This window comes from Oncorhynchus mykiss, chromosome 14 (assembly GCF_057628025.1).
Source record: "Oncorhynchus mykiss isolate SJ-2025 chromosome 14, ASM5762802v1, whole genome shotgun sequence".
Taxonomy (NCBI): domain Eukaryota; kingdom Metazoa; phylum Chordata; class Actinopteri; order Salmoniformes; family Salmonidae; genus Oncorhynchus; species Oncorhynchus mykiss.
This window is the reverse complement of record NC_143035.1, coordinates 4582199-4594916: the sequence shown is the minus strand read 5'-3', so window position 1 is coordinate 4594916 and position 12718 is coordinate 4582199. Positions and strand designations below refer to the sequence as shown.

At 40.3% G+C, this 12718-nt stretch overlaps 1 long non-coding RNA gene across 1 annotated transcript; it reads right to left on the bottom strand.

The window, feature by feature from the left end:
- Positions 1–1623: 1623 nt before the first annotated feature.
- Positions 1624–9629, bottom strand: LOC110488580 (uncharacterized). The gene is made up of 2 exons (XR_016486198.1): positions 9526–9629; positions 1624–5071 (listed from the first exon to the last, which is right to left on the bottom strand). It is a non-coding gene; the product is annotated as an uncharacterized LOC110488580 (long non-coding RNA).
- Between the last annotated feature and the right edge of the window lie 3089 nt (positions 9630–12718).

The following is a 12718-nucleotide window of genomic DNA, read 5'->3' as shown; positions in this document are numbered from 1 at the left end:
AGTGACATTTTTGGAGAAAGTGGATCCCTGCCTTTTGGCTGACCCATATGTAGGCTCAGGCTGTGTAGAAAATAAATTGAGTACTGTTAAATTAGTGGAGTTAGCTCGAAGTGGACTTCTGATTATTTTCTGTGTTTCTTCCTGGGTGGCGTTAAAGGCTGAGGTGGAACAACTGAAATTGAAGTTTCCCTGTATCTGACTCCCGTCGTTTGGCGAGTGTGGTGAAACTGAGAAGACACTGTCTGTCCTTTTGAGGTTTTAAGCTGAGTCTTTACCTGACAAAGTCAGTTCTCCCGTGAGAGCTTTGTGCCAAACCCTCTAAGGTGTTTTAGATGCCAGGCATATGGTCATGTTGCAGCAGTGGTGTAAAACAGGTGTCGTATGCTGAGGCAGTATAGAGAGCAAAGTATGATGGGTGAAGGTTGAGCAGTAGGCCTAGGCCAATACAGAGTGATACGAATTTGTGCTTCATTAATGTTGGCTTCTTAGCATTCATCGCCATGGTTATCAACTGTACTGCAGAAATGGAATGTAAATCACAGAGAATAGATGCTTGGGTGTACAAGGTTTACCTGCAGAAGAGTTAAGGTGTGTTGAACGAAATAATCAGTTAGGGTCAAATAGTGGAATGGGGTGGTGATTCTTTTTATTTTTTTTATTAAATAGTATTAAATAGGTGTAGGGTTAGTTCGTGGTGAATTGTTTTCCTTTCCTTTTGTATCACAAAATGTAACACTCCTGCACAGTAGGTGACGGCATGGACAAAAATGTGGGAACACCATGATACCAAAGAAGGTTTGAACGTCACTGCCAATTTTACCAGGGGAGTGCAGTCAAAAATTAAAAAAGGGGGATACATAGTTGTACAACTGAATGCATTCAACTGAAATGTGTCTTCCGCATTTAACCCAACACCTCTGAATCAGAGAGGTGCGGGGGGATACCTTAAATCGACATCCACGTCATCAGCGCCTGGGGAACAATGGGTTAACTGCTTTGCTCAGGGGCAGAACGACTGATTTTTACCTGGTCAGCTCGGGGATTCGATACAGAAACCTTTCGGTTACTAGCCCAACGCTCCTACCCGCACTACGAGGTCAAAATAAAACAAAAAATGTGAAAATGAAGGTAATGCCCTTTAAGTGAAAAAAACATGCCTGTAATTTCAGCCTGTTCAGGTGGGATGGAGTTTAAGCCCATAGCATGACATCGCAATTTAATCTGATTATTCTGACCGATGACCAGTCATCTTTTATTTGCATATGTCTCCTACTTTGAAGGGGTAGGCGGGGTAGGCTATAGAGCAGGGATCTCCGACACCGTTCCTGCAGAGCTACCCTCCTGTGGATTCACACCAACACTAATCTATGACACCTGATTTTAATAATCAGCTGGTCGAAAAACTGAATGAGTTACAACTGGGGTTGGAGTGAAAACCTACAGGAGGTTAGCTCTCCAAGAATAGGGTTGGAGACCCCTGCTCTGGAGTCTAGACGATCCAATCTGCCAATGTGGGCTTTGTATGTAAATATATTTAAATTGGTAACACGCCAACATAATCATTGAGCATTTCAATGCCAAAAGGAGACTCAGCTAAATAAAAGATACAAAATAAACATGGGGTTAATTTCATGAAATAAAACAGTGATTTATTAGACAGTGATGATTAAAAAAAAGTGATAAAAAGGAGCATGGGGGGCCTTAAAGCTTTTGAAAAAGCCAACAAGACTTATTTTAAGTCTTTTCAACTCAAAATCAAAGAGCAAAAGACTGGTGTACGTAAATACAGGGACAGTCAGAACTTCATAAAACATGATATAACAATCTCAGAGGCACTTGAAAGTACAAGAGGACACTAAACAACAATAAAAACATACATTGAAAATAAAAAATAATAAAGCATTAAGGCATCAAACCCTGAAAGCACAAAAGCTATAGATTTTTTTTTTTTTAAATAAAGCTTTGTTTTTGAACTGGTATCACCAAATCTTTCCGATATAAAACTGAAACGTTCTCAGTAAATTTAAACTTCTGCCATGGCCTAAGCTGGCTGGAGTGGAGGATTCTGAGTGTCACTGAGCAGCAGTCCGGAAGGCTGTAATTGGTCAATGGAGGCATTTTTCACCTTGTCTACCTGACTGCCCTTCACTACTACTCCCATTCAGGGCAGAGGTCACATTGAGTAGCCCTACCGGCCAAATAACTCCTCTTGCAGTACACCCCCCTCAGGACACCTGCCAATCTGTCTGTACACTATAAACTCATCATCTACACAGAAACAAGTGTGTTAGTTTTCTTTATAGTAAAGGGGTATGAGAACTCTGTACTGTGTAAAAAGTACATTTTAATAAGCGAAATCCCTGAATCATGCTTGTAACTAGAGGAGGGCATGGCAGGGCTTTTTAAAATTCATCCCCACACCATCCTTCAAATTCAACACAATAATATGGACGTTGCGAGAATACACACTCCCCTGTAAAGGCTTCAGTAAACATTGGATTTTGCATAGTCATCTAGGTGAGAGAACATCGCAACTCATTGCAATGTTATTCCTGACTGGCTTCAATACATTCATCATTGCACCTATTCATGTATTCCAGGAATTAAAGCATTCAAAGAAAATAGGAAATGGAATGCAATCATAACAGCATATCTGAAAAAGAAAAACAATGACATTGATGTATAGTAATAGCATTATAACGACACAGTATTTTTTGGTTCGTTAATGTGATCAAGAGTACGATCAACATAGTCATCAGCCTGTAAAAATATCTATCTATATATATTACGATCTATGTCAGTGAACTTCTTACAATCTCATTCATCGTGAATGTAAATAGTTTGGTTCCAAAAAGCTAAGACAACACAATATAAATCACTACTTCAACATGTTGCAGGTCAAAAAAACAACCATGTATCATTTCAAAAGCAACATAAGACTGACAATCTTATATGGTATTCAAAACAGACATCTTCAGTGACTATGACCATTCATCTTATTGACGGCAGCTCTATTTCTGCCAGAGTAACAAAGGCTCCCTAGTGGCGCAGCGGCCTAACGCACTTCATCTCAGTGCTAGAGATGTCACTACAGACCCTGGTTTGATTCCAGACTGTATCAAAACTGGCACATGATTTGGAGTCCCATAGGGTGGTGTACAATTGGCCTAGCATTGTCCGGGATAGGGTTTGGCCGGGGTAGGCCGTCATTGTAAATAAGAATTTGTTCTTAACGGACTTGCCTTAATGAATTAAAATGAAAAAGGCTAAACAAATTCAACAACAGTAACATTCCCACTGTTTGCACAAGAACCAAACATGGAGAAATAAATGTGGTGTTAAATCATGGACCATAAACCATCTCAGAACATTGCTATTGTCCTAAAGCATGACAATGGATTATATCTTAGATGAGATTGTAACAGAAAGTTCATTTTTGGTCCACAGTCTGACAATATTTGCTCAAAATGTTACACTGTGTAGCTGTACTGTAAACATGACATTCAACTTTCAAATCAAATAATCTGTAGTCTTGCAAAAAGTGTCTCGAAAAAGGCACAGCATCTTGGATACATTTACACATGTTCCTGTATGGCACAATAACAATATTGGTTGTGTTTTATGTAGTTTGAGATAGATACTGTATATGTACACTGAATAAGACAAAACATTAGGAACAGCTCCCTAATATTGAGTTGTACTTCTATTTTTCCCTCAGAATACGCTACAAGGTGTCGAAAGCATTCGACAGGGATGCTGGCCCATGTTGACTCCAATGCTTCTCACAGTTGTGTCAAGTTGGCTGGATGCCCTTTGGGTGGTGGACCATTCTTGATACACACAGAAACGATTGAGTGAAAAACCCAACAGCGTCGCAGTTCTAGACACATACCATGTTCATACCATGTTCATGTTCAAAGGCACTCAAACCTTTTGTCTTGCCCATTCACCCTCTGAATGGCACACATACACATTCCATAGCTTTGTTCGAATACTCATACTAACATACTGTATACTACATACTTAATGAGTGTATATACTACATACTATTACTTCATTTTAGTATACTGTAAACCAACAGTATCCTTCCAGTTGAGCATACTAGAGATTTGCCTGTCTACCGGAAGTTGATGCTGTTGCTGCAGTCTATAACCACTGAGTGAAAGTTGACTTGATTTGGTAGGAAGATTTTGGTGGCGGTGGTCAACTTCGTCTCTTTCTCAATCTTAGTCCTGCCCTCCTCTCCTGCTGTCATGGCTACTTCTTCCTGTTCCGTCCTCTGTTTCTACAGCTTCCTCTGCTTGGCCTTCTCCTTGACGGGGTTCAGGCCCAGGCAGCGGTACAGGGCCGTCTTGAACAGGCTCTGGTTGGCGTAGTAGATGGGCGCCTCGTAGCGGAAGATGGCCACCCCAGGCTGGGTCTGCAGGCCCTTGAAGGATGCTAGGTCCATGTAAAGCTCCCATTGGCCGGCCTAGCCCAGCTCTAAGGCCTGGGCTCTCTAAGTGCCCCCCAACACACAGAAGGCTGAGACCATCACCCTAACCAGCAGGCCTAGCTCTGTGTTTACTTTTTACAGTAGTGTTCCCCAGGCCCAGTCTAGTGTTGTTACCGCGACTCTCTGTGAGGTACCCTTCCAGGGCCAGCTCCCTGTCCACCACCTGGCCCACCAGCAGGCACAGCACCCGAAGATGCCCACAGAGATGTGGCGTGGGGTGCCAAGCAGGATATAGATGATGCTGGAGTAGGAGGTGTAGAGGCCGTAGATAGAGTCTTGGCCCGCCAGCAGAGAGTAGGCGATGGACTGGGGCACCAGCAGGATGCCCACTATCAACCCAAACATGACGTCAACCAGGATCCAGTCTCTGAGTTGGTAGCCAATTAGGATGGGGATGAACCCCAGAACCTGGGCCTTGGCTTGCTCTGAGTTGCATGTGCACAGCTTTTTTAGTTGGTGTGAAACAGCTGCCTTCCTGTTTTCCTGCTTCTCTTCAGCACTAAAGGGACATGTGGTCCACTCTTCGCTGAGGCACAGCAGTCTTCTTCAGCCATCATATCAGGCCCACCTTGTCCCCTTTTGATAGAAAAAGTCAGTTAAAGTCAAGACCCAGCTAGCACATTTGATCCCTTAGAAGTTGTGGGAACACACATTTTTGGTTTCCTATTGGTTCTGAGAACGAAGCCATGCATTTCCTGACCTGTAAAACTAAACGTTTTTAAAGTGAACAATTCACCTTTATTTTTGGGGGTTTGAGGGAGATACTGAGAACGTTTTACTGTGGTTCCCTGAAAGTTTTCCTGGTAGGTTTTATTAGTGTAAATGAGAACATACATTATAGGTTTCTTGGAGGTTTTCACTGAACGTGGCAATAAGACTGCTACCTTATTTTCTCTTTTGAACTCCAAAACACAGATAGGACATTTGCTTAGGAATTAATCATGCAAACACATTTATTTCCTTATTGTGGCATGGCGTCAGTGAGTTGAACCTATGATCTTTTGCACCTATAATCTTTTTATATTTTCGTAAAAACTACTCCACAGATATGGCTCTTTTGCAACTTGGGGATAAGATGTTTACAGCCCTTGACAATAATGAATACGCTCTTGGCATCTTTTTGGATTTATCCAGTGTTTGACATGATTGATCATGAAATATTACTTTCTAAATTGCATTATTACGGTTTTCATGATCATACATGTAATTGGTTATGTTTATGATAGAGAACAATGTGTTTATGCAAATAGCTGTGCATCTACCAGGGCCAAGCTATCCTGTGGTGTCACAGGGTTGGATAATCTGACCTTTGTTATTCCTAATCTATATCAATGACCTTGCCACTGCATCTTCTACCATACTTCACATGCTCTTTGCTGATAATACCAATTTTATCACACAATCATTTTGATTCGGTAATTTCTGAATGGTCCAGATCATTTGTTTATCTTTAAAATGTTTTTTTTTTTTTATCCAACTTTACTGTATTCACTACTAAGAAATATCTCTCTCTCTCAATTGGTGGGAATGAAATGGAACAAGTCACATCCACTAGATTCCTGAGTTCTAATTGATGAAAACTTATTCTGGAAAAATGATTTACAATTTGTCTGTAGCAAAGTGATGAAAATCGTTTGTATTAGGGTTGCACATTTGGGGGAATATTCAGAGGTGGAAACTTTCCGTGGGACTATATGTAAATGAATACTTACACCATTTAAATGTAGATGTTTTTTTTCATCAAACAACAAAATAAAATATTGAATGATCCCCAGTGATCTATCGCATCTCCCAAAAACGTTTTCAACATACAATTGAAGTCAGAAGATAACATACACTTTAGGTTGGAGTCATTAAAACTTGTTTTTCAACCACTCCACAAATTACTTGTTAACAAACTACAGTTTTGGCAAGACTGTTAGGAGAATGCCGACAGTGTGCAAAGGTGTCATCAAGGCAAAGGGTGGCTACCTTGAAGAATCTCAAATATATTTGGATTTATTTAACACTTCTTTGGTTACTACATGATTCCATATGTTTTATTTCATAGTTTGGATGTCACCACTATTCTACAAATGTAGAAAATAGTAAAAATAAAGAAAACCCCCTTGAATGAATGTAGGCGTGTCCAAACTTTTGACTGGCACTGTATGTTCAAATGTCTCTCCCGTGAAGTAGTGCCGTGCGACATCTGCCTAGCTCCTTGAAACTAGGGTCACGTATACTTCATATGGGGGAGGGATGCTTCTCTGCATCTCTGCTAAAAAATATGGGTAAAAGATTGAAATGTATGGGAGTCTTACTCAGTACATTTAGTTATTGCTTTCTTTTCTGAAGTCTTACCAACCTTGCCACCTAAGATAGAGTAGCTAGCTTGTATAACTAACTTGATTGATAGAATGAAATGGCTTCTTGGTAGCTAGTGATTGAGGTTGGGAGATTGGAAACCTATCGGCTAGCTAAAGCAAACTTCATAAAATTGCTATGTGGCTAGTAGTATTATTATTATTAGTATATTAATTTTAAACAGGACAAATCTGACCCCTATGGGCATGAATCCGCAAGTCCTGCACCAGCATTGCATGTTCTCTCCCAGCTTCATGGTTTGAATGAGGTGCGTAATTCCAGTCCATATAATACAACGTTATTCAGTCCAGTTACGTTATACAGTCCAGTTAAGTTATACAGTCCAGTTAAGTTATACAGTCCAAAATCAAAATGATTAGCCTACTGGAGCTTGTTTCATTTATTTAACCAAGAGAGCATATATAGCTACATCTTTGGCATTTTTATACATTTCTGTTTTGATATGTCTGGTAGCCATATCATAGGCGGTAGCCATATCATAGGCTATGTATTGGATAAAGGAACAATCACTTGGCCTTTTTTTGGTCTTGGGCTCATAAAATGTATTTAATGTAGGGCTCATCAGGTTTAGGTAGAATTGTCGTGTCGATCAAAGCTCCAATCAAATCCAAACATTTTAGTGCGGTTACCCGGGAGAAAAGTTATTTATTCACCGGATGGAACATTTGTAAAATATCGGGAAAATATTAAACCCTAACAGGGTTTTAGAGCACTGGTCTCTATGGCTATGTTAATAGTATGAACTGGTCATGCAAGAAACTGACTAGGAGAGAGGAATACGTGGTATTGCCTAAGTAACCACACAGCTATGCAAAAAGTGCATGTCACATTGACATGCCATCTACTTGGATGTACTTTATACAGTACACTTTTATAACCCTGTAGATCAGGTATTCCCAACATTTTGTGCGCACAATGCCACCGGGGGTATACGCCAAATTAAAATGTGATTCACATTTTTTTTTAAACAACTATTATAATATTTCAAAAGTATATATAATTCTTCACATTTTCAAACAGTCCACTTATAGTTTCCAACGGGGCTGTACATTTGATTGAGGTTCTCTCTCGCCTGAGTAGCCTCGTTTCACTGCCCAAAATAAAATTAAACCATCTAGTGTTTAGCGAAATAACAACCATGTAAAATACAGGTAGCCTAGTCAAATAATTAGCATCCAATCACACTAACCGTTACTCGCGGGAATTCCACTAACTGCTGCTCATTCCGTTTGCTCGAAAACAGATAAATTGTTTTAAAAAAGTAAGGCCCATAGAGACACATACCAGCTCTACTGCTACTACCAGCAGTACTACACCTACACCTGTCGACGACACAAGTTGTTCTGCTTCCACAAGCACATCAGATGCTAGCATCAGTAATTCTACATTTGTTGTTAGCACAGCTAGCATGGACACTGACAGTTGTGAATCTGATGCAGCCTAAGAGCTACTGCCCCTGTACCCGGGAAACCACCGAACAACAGACAGGGACGTTGGAAATTGAGGCTATGATTAAGAAGTTGTACCTCTTCTCTGTCTGCATTAACAAGGACAACGCACAGGTCTTTCCATCACTGTATGATTTTTTGTGGGCGAATGAACTCAAGCTTACGGACAATGTTAAATGTGATATAGTGAAGCACCTGAGTGAGTTATTACGCAGGTACTTTTTACAATTACGCAGGTACTTTCCAGAAACGGATGACACAAACAACTGGATTCCTTACCCCTTTCATGCCCTGCCTCCAGTCCACTTACCGATATTTGAACAAGAGAGACTCATCAAAATTGCAACAAGCGGTTCTGTGAAAATGGAATTTAATCAGAAGCCACTGCCAGACTTCTGAATTGGGCTGCGCTCAAGAGTATCCTGCCTTGGCAAATCACACTGTTAAGACACTGATGCCCTTTACAACCACGTACCTATGTGAGAGTGGATTCACGGCCCTCACGAGCATAAAAACTAAATACAGGCACAGCCTGTGTGGAAAATGATTTAAGACTTGAGACTCTCTCCAATACAACCCAACATCGCAGAGTTATATGCATCCTTTCAAGCACATCCTTCTCATTAACTGGTGGTGAATTATTCACAATTTTCGATGAACAAAAAGTTTTATATGTAAGATGGCTAAATAAAGAGCAAAATTCTTGATTATTATTACATTATTATTTGTGCTCTGGTCCTATAAGAGATTTTGGTCACTTCCCACGAGCAGGGTAGTGACAAAAACTCACACTCATTCTTATGTTTAATAAATGCATCGTATACTGTGTGTGTGTGTGTGTGTGTGTGTGTGTGTGTGTGTGTGTGTGTGTGCGGCAGGCTTACAATGATGGCAACAACAAAAAAACATTTGAGAGTGCGCTGACCCTGATAAAGTGGTACGTGAATAAAAAGTTTGGGAACCACTGCATAACGACTTTAACTTGTTTTAAGAACACATTCAATTAAATCTTTGTAACAAAGTTGTTAGGCTATCAATATCTATATAATAGCTTAAAATATTTGTTGATAACTTTTACAACGGTAAATACAGATTACATTATGTTATGGATGGGGACCATTGTAAACATATTGCCAACGTGTGCACCACCAGGTTACCTCCTGTACTTTGTTGACAGCAGTTTAGACTACGTGCACATTTTAATACGTTACTCACCTGATCTTCGTTTATAGGGTTATTAGTAACAAAACCATTGGATCCTGTATGTATCGTTCTGCCAGGGATTCAGCGTAGCACTCGGCTTGTACGTCATGACATATGAAGCAAAACGCAAACGCCCCCATCACGTGACACACACATTCGAATCAGAAAAAGGGTTGCATTTTATTCTTACCTTATATCTTTCAAGGGAGAAAAACAGTCTGAAGAATCATCCTTAAGAACATCACAACATGAATGTAGTATGTCAGTGTGATTGAGAAATTATACAGTGCTGCAGACGCATTCTCTTTACTGCCCCCAAATGGCATGCAGTGTAACTTTGACATGCTAGACATCCTAAACCAGGGACCCCCAATAGGCAGACCGATTATATTTGGCCCCCCAAAATGGTCATCCCAGTGTAATCAAGGTTCGAAATTATTCTATTTTTGTCAAATTCGATATCTGTTTCAGGTTATTATGGTCAATTTGCAGTGTACAAATCATTTATAACTATGTTCCGGACCCCTGACCATCCACTCAACGAAAAAATCGGCCTGTGGCTGAATGTATTTGGGGACACCTGCCCTAAACCCAACCCATGGATGCATTGGCTTCTATTTCCAGCTCCCCCTGATAGGGTAGTCAAATCTGGGTGCAGATACAGTGCCTTGCGAAAGTATTCGGCCCCCTTGAACTTTGCAACCTTTTGCCACATTTCAGGCTTCAAACATAAAGATATAAAACTGTATTTTTTTGTGAAGAATCAACAACAAGTGGGACACAATCATGAAGTGGAACGACATTTATTGGATATATCAAACTTTTTTAACAAATCAAAAACTGAAAAATTCGGTGTGCAAAATTATTCAGCCCCTTTACTTTCAGTGCAGCAAACTCTCTCCAGAAGTTCAGTGAGGATCTCTGAATGATCCAATGTTGACCTAAATGACTAATGATGATAAATACAATCCACCTGTGTGTAATCAAGTCTCCGTATAAATGCACCTGCACTGTGATAGTCTCAGAGGTCCGTTAAAAGCGCAGAGAGCATCATGAAGAACAAGGAACACACCAGGCAGGTCCGAGATACTGTTGTGAAGAAGTTTAAAGCCGGATTTGGATACAAAAAGATTTCCCAAGCTTTAAACATCCCAAGGAGCACTGTGCAAGCGATAATATTGAAATGGAAGGAGTATCAGACCACTGCAAATCTACCAAGACCTGGCCGTCCCTCTAAACTTTCAGCTCATACAAGGAGAAGACTGATCAGAGATGCAGCCAAGAGGCCCATGATCACTCTGGATGAACTGCAGAGATCTACAGCTGAGGTGGGAGACTCTGTCCATAGGACAACAATCAGTCGTATATTGCACAAATCTGGCATTTATGGAAGAGTGGCAAGAAGAAAGCCATTTCTTAAAGATATCCATAAAAAGTGTTGTTTAAAGTTTGCCACAAGCCACCTGGGAGACACACTAAACATGTGGAAGAAGGTGCTCTGGTCAGATGAAACCAAAATTGAACTTTTTGGCAACAATACAAAACGTTATGTTTGGCGTAAAAGAAACACAGCTGAACACACCATCCCCACTGTCAAACATGGTGGTGGCAGCATCATGGTTTGGGCCTGCTTTTCTTCAGCAGGGACAGGGAAGATGGTTAAAATTGATGGGAAGATAGATGGAGCCAAATACAGGACCATTCTCCTGATGGAGTCTGCAAAAGACCTGAGACTGGGACGGAGATTTGTCTTCCAACAAGACAATGATCCAAAACATAAAGCAAAATCTACAATGGAATGGTTAAAAAATAAACATATCCAGGTGTTAGAATGGCCAAGTCAAAGTCCAGACCTGAATCCAATCGAGAATCTGTGGAAAGAACTGAAAACTGTTGTTCACAAATGCTCTCCATCCAACCTCACTGAGCTCGAGCTGTTTTGCAAGGAGGAATGGGAAGAAAATTCAGTCTCTCGATGTGCAAAACTGATAGAGACATACCCCAAGCGACTTACAGCTGTAATCACAGCAAAAGGTGGCGCTACAAAGTATTAACTTAAGGGGGCTGAATAATTTTGCACGCCCAATTTTTCAGTTTTTGATTTGTTAAAACAGTTTGAAATATCCAATAAATGTCGTTACACTTCATGATTGTGTCCCACTTGTTGTTGATTCTTCACAAAAAAATACAGTTTTATATCTTTATGTTTGAAGCCTGAAATGTGGCAAAAGGTCGCAAAGTTCAAGGGGGCCGAATACTTTCGCAAGGCACTGTACATGGACAAACATAGATCAAAGGCTATACACTACAGCAGGGGTTTTCAAGATTTTCTTGCCCAGGCAAACCAGTGAAAATCTTCCATGAAGCTGTGAGAAAATGTTGCCATTTTTAAACAAATTTCCAGCAATTCTACAAGGTTTGGTATAGAGTTGTCAGACAAGCAAATGTTCTGCAATTCTACGCATTTTTCCAGGGCTAATGCTGTGTTCCTCAGCTCAAACATTATAAGAAAATCAATGGGCATGTGCCATGAATACCTGTTTTTGATTCTCCCTGACTGTCTAGCTTTTATTTGATTTGATCAATACATTTTCTGCATGCTTTCAATCTGGCTTTGGTCATTTAAGTTGACACTCACTGAAAGTACTGTTTTTCCATCCCGAAAATGACCACTTCCTGTACATGCCCTGCCTAATTTTTTATACAGAAAAAAAACCCTGTAATTATGTCCAATTACTGCAATTTCCTTCATATTAAAGCGAGAGTTTTGACAATGAAGCCCTTTATCTACTTCCCCAGAGTCGGCTGAACAGGAACAGCTAGAATGCTAATTGTTCCTGTAGACTTCCAGTCATTGCACTAATACTTCCTTCATACTGGACGCAAGAACATTACAATGGTATCCACAATGGTAATCTCTTACAGCTAATGATATTCATAAAATAATTATTTTCACATAACCCCCCCACCCCCCAAAAAAGTGTCATTCTAAAATAAAACACTACATCCGCTGACACTTGGAGGGCCACGGACTCCAGTTTGAAAACCCCTGCACTACAGTACAGGACATGCAGCCTGCAGGCTGACAGAAAATATAGGTCAGGAGTATTTGATACAAATATTGTCATATTTGTCATTGCCAAAACTCAAGGCTTAGTGTAAGGTTTTCATTAGGCAAGCATGTCACACAGGCTGTAAACTCACA